Genomic DNA, 4,294 nt, shown 5'->3' with positions numbered 1-4,294 from the left:
CCCTCCCTCCCTCACTTCCTCCTTCCTTCCTTCCTTTCTTCCCTTCCCTTCCTTTTCTTTTTTCTTTTCCTTTCCTTTTCCTTTTCTTTCCTTCCCTTTCCATTTTCTTTCCTTTCCTTTTCTTTTCAACAGGATGTTTTATCAGTCCCCTTTCTATGGTCTGTTGCTGACATAGAAAAAAAGCTATTGATGTTTCTGTGTTTCTCTTGATCCCAAGCACTTTACCAAATTCTGTTATTTTTATTTATTTGCTTATTTTGAGATAGAGAACAAGGGAGGGACAGAGGGAGAGACAGAGAGAGAGAGAGAGAGAGGGAGAGAGAAAGAGAGAGAGAATCCCAAGCAGGCTCCGCACTCAGTGCAGAGCCCAACCCCATGAATCTGGGATCATGACCTGAGCCAAAATGAAGCGTCAGACCTTCAACCAACTGAGCCACTTAGGCGTTCCTCCTCCTTTTTTTAATGTTTATTTATTTTTGAGAGAAAGAGAGAGAGACAGAGAGAGGGAGACACAGAATCTGAAGCAGGCTCCAGGCTCTGAGCTGTCAGCACAGAGCCTGACGCGGGGCTCGAACCCACAAACTGTGAGATCATGACCTGAGCCAAAGTTGGACGCTTCACCGACTGAGCCACCCAGGCGCCCCGTTTTTTTTTTTTTTTTTTTTAAGTTTATTTATTTAAGTAATCTTTACGCCAAATGTGGGGCCCGAATGCACGACCCCAAGATCAGGAGCTACACACTCCTCCCGCGGAGCCAGCCAGGCGCCTCCAAATTCTGTTATTTTTATAATTTTTGATCTCTTAGGTCTTGTAACCATACAATCATAGCATGTGCAAATAATGATAGTTTCAGTCCCCCGCTGTTTAGTTTTTTCCTTTTCCTCACTGCGGAAGCCTCTGCCCAGTGTTGGATGAGAGGGTGAGACCCGCACGGTCGCCGCGCTCCCAGTTTAGCGGAACCAGTGTCTGTGTGTCAAGAGTAACGTACTCACTGTTGAGCTTGGGCAGCTGGCTTAAACAGTGTTTCGTTGGCATACGTGTTATTGTGAATTTTTAGTAGGACTGGCTGCTGATTTTATAAACTATCACTTTGTCATCTAGTGGTTTTTAGCTTTAAAATGGGCGATACAGTTAGTGAGTTTCCTGACATGCCAGTCTCTTAAATTTGGGGCCTCCCTCCCCTCTGAGGACAGCCTACTGTTCTATCCGTGTCTGCTGGGCTCCATTTACTCATTTCTTAAAACAGTTTTTATAGCCGTACAGATGCACGTTTTGTGGGTTTCTCGCCATGAGAGTCTTTGTACGCCACCTGCTGTCTTCCAGGCGAGCCCCTGGGAGGGGGGCAGTTGGGTCCTGTGGTCGGTGTGGGTTTGTGTTTAACTGGGAAACAAAGTGCCGGACCGTTTCCCAGCGTGGGCGTCCCTGTCGCACATTCTGAGCAGCGGCGTCCGAGGGCCCGGCTCCCCCGCGTCCCTGCCCACACTCAGTCCCGCTGCCCTGCCGCGCTGTGAGGTCGGTTCGGGCACGTCCTCGGGACCCGCCGGGTCAGTGTCTCCTCGCCTTCCCAGGTCCCACCCACACATCTTTCTCTGGTGAAGTGTCCGTTCTAGATTTGGGGCGACGAGTTGTGCGGGCCCATCCCGGTGCTCAGCTCACGGCAGCAGCACGCGGCCCCCTGGGGTGGGCAGGTGCCGTCGAGGCCTCCATCCCCGCTGTGTGCGCTCGGCCTCAAGGCCCGCTGCTCGGTCGGTCGCTGGGGCAGGGGTGACAGCCTTCAGCGCCGTGCCAGGGTGCTGATAAATACCACGGCCCAGGGCTTTTTTCATTTAGGATGATGTTCGCTTGTTGGTAATTCTTCGCCTTCCAGGCGTCCTCAGCCGCACGAACCGGTTTCTGGTCTTGTATTTCCCCGAGTGAAGTGCTGTTGGACTCGGGGCCAATTTGCTTTCCAGGGTGCGTTCCGTGCGAAGACCCCGGACAAGAAGCGGTTAACTGCTCTGGAAAGACTCTTCCGTTTGCCTAACTCTGAGAAGTACGCCGTTTCAGACGCGCAGGTTCGCTCAGGTCACGATGTGTTTCCGAGGCGTGGACACTCGCAGTGTGTGTGCACGCGTGGTCCCCCCCCCCCCACCGGCTGCCCCGTGGGCGCACTCGGGTGACTGCGGTGAGGGTGCCCGCGGGTGAGCCCGCCTGGCTCCCAGCAGGGCCGCAGCACAGCTCCAGGGCGGGCTTTCCGTCTCTGCAGCCCCCTGTTGTTCCAGAACAGCGTGTCGCCCGAAACCACCAGGTGGCAACTCACTTCTGTCTCCTCTTCAGTGAGGTCCTGCCGTCTGGGTGTGAAATGCAGGTTTTGCTCACCTTTGAAAAACTGTCTTTTCCCCTTTTCCCCCCCCCTTTCCCTCCCACATTCCCCCCCCCCAGGTACTCCCGTTGCTATAGCAACCCAGCTTCTGCCAAGTCTTTCTGCTGCTTTTCATCCCAGCAGCAACAGGTGCTTCTCGGTGCCCCCCTCCCCACCCCCCAGCCTGCTCCACTCAGATTGGGGATCCGCTGAAGCCCGGTGCTTTCCAGGAGTCCGTGCTCTGAGGTGAAACGGGGCGTCTGGAGGGCACTCCGTGGGGTGAGTCACGTTCTCTTTTCCTGCTGCAGTGGGGTGGGGGTGGGGGGGTGTCTCCCATGTGTCAGCCCCCGTCTGCCGAACTTGCAGCCTGAATGGTTTTCATCCTTATTTGCTCATCTGATGCTTTTGCTTTGTTATGCTTTTGCTGTGACCGTTCCCTCTTTGTGACAGATTTTCCTTCTCTCTCTCTTCCCCCTTTGTCTGCTTTTTAAAAAAGAAGTAGGGGCGCCTGGGTGGCGCAGTCGGTTGAGCGTCCGACTTCCGCCAGGTCACGATCTCGCGGTCCGTGAGTTCGAGCCCCGCGTCAGGCTCTGGGCTGATGGCTCAGAGCCTGGAGCCTGTTTCCGGTTCTGTGTCTCCCTCTCTCTCTGCCCCTCCCCCGTTCATGCTCTGTCTCTCTCTGTCCCATAAATAAATAAAAACGTTGAAAAAAATTAAAAAAAAAAAAAAGAAGTAAATTTTGGGGGTGCCTGGTTGGCACAGTCGGTTGAGCACCTGACTCTTGATTTCGGCTCAGGTCACAATCCCAGGGTCATGGGATCGAGCCCCGTGTCAGGGTTCATTCTCTCTCTCTCTCTCTCTCTCTCTCTCTCTCTCTCTCTTTCTGTTTCTCCCCCCCCCCCCCTTAGATACAAGTAATCCATCTGTCCATCATCTATCAGGCATCCACATCCTGCCTGTCGACCCGCCTCTCCTTGTATCTCTGTGTCTCACCTCTTTCCAGAGTCCTGTCACAGAGGCTCAGTCCTGAGCACCATACGCACGGCTCCCAACAGGGTGTTTTCCTTGCACAACAACAGGGCTCTCAGCGCCTGGCAGCTTTGTGCAGCTTCCCCGCTGTCGGGAGACCCTCCGCAGCGGTTTGTGTTCAACCCGGGACTCGGCCGGGGGCCGCAGGGGCCATGGGTGGGGGGGTTATAAAACCCAGATCCCTCACTTGCTGTGGACTTTTCTTCTGCTATTCACGAATCGCCAAGTTGTCTGTGTGCGAGAAAAGGCTCGTCTCTGCCGTCAGACCCTCCGCCCTGTCTTTTCAGATCTTGGATGACCATGTGCGAAAAACTGGAGCTTTATTTGCTTCCAAAACGTTTGCGATGCTCTCGTGTTTCACTCTGACTGCTTTTCTAAGCACCAGACTCGGTGTTGACATCAGGTTTTGTGTTTTTGTTTTTTTTTTTTGTATTGTTTGTTTATTTTTGAGAGACAGCGCAAGTGTGAGTGGGGGAGGGGCAGAGAGAGAGGGAGACACAGAGTCTGAAGCAGGTTTCAGGCTCCGAGCCGTCAGCACAGAACCCAACGTGGGGCTCGAACTCGCGAACTACGAGATCACGACCCGAGCCGAAGTCATCGCTCAACTGACCGAAGCCCCAGGCGCCCCAACATCAGTATTTTTGACGTTTTACCCTCACACTTGTTGGTGGATAGTGACGGTTCTTGCGCGGACGCTGCTTCTAAAGCCTCGCCCGGTGCGTCCATCTTCAGCAAACGATCGACCGTCACAAAACCAACGATGAGAGTTTTTTGTCCTTTTTGGCAAGTTCAGAAGCTAATGTGGAGTTTTCTGGAATTTGTACTCCATCGGCTGGTAGATCCAAGCTGTGAAGTGTTGTTCTTTGTTACAGATGTGGACGTGGCCGTAGGCAGAGGTCCCTGGGAGTCCGTATGAAATGTGTC

At 53.6% G+C, this 4,294-nt stretch overlaps 1 long non-coding RNA gene across 1 annotated transcript in view; it reads left to right on the top strand.

The window, feature by feature from the left end:
• Window positions 1–3,849, top strand: part of LOC121022753 (uncharacterized) — a 4,948-nt gene extending 1,099 nt beyond the window's left edge. The window contains exons 2-3 of the long non-coding RNA XR_005787093.1: window positions 1,953–2,620; window positions 3,250–3,849. This is a non-coding gene — a long non-coding RNA (uncharacterized LOC121022753). The remainder of the gene's footprint in view (window positions 1–1,952; window positions 2,621–3,249) is intronic.
• The last annotated feature ends 445 nt before the right edge of the window (window positions 3,850–4,294 follow it).

Source organism: Herpailurus yagouaroundi, unplaced genomic scaffold (assembly GCF_014898765.1).
Source record: "Herpailurus yagouaroundi ecotype Mexico unplaced genomic scaffold, PumYag 437, whole genome shotgun sequence".
NCBI lineage: Eukaryota > Metazoa > Chordata > Mammalia > Carnivora > Felidae > Herpailurus > Herpailurus yagouaroundi.
This window is presented reverse-complemented; position numbering and strand designations above follow the sequence as displayed.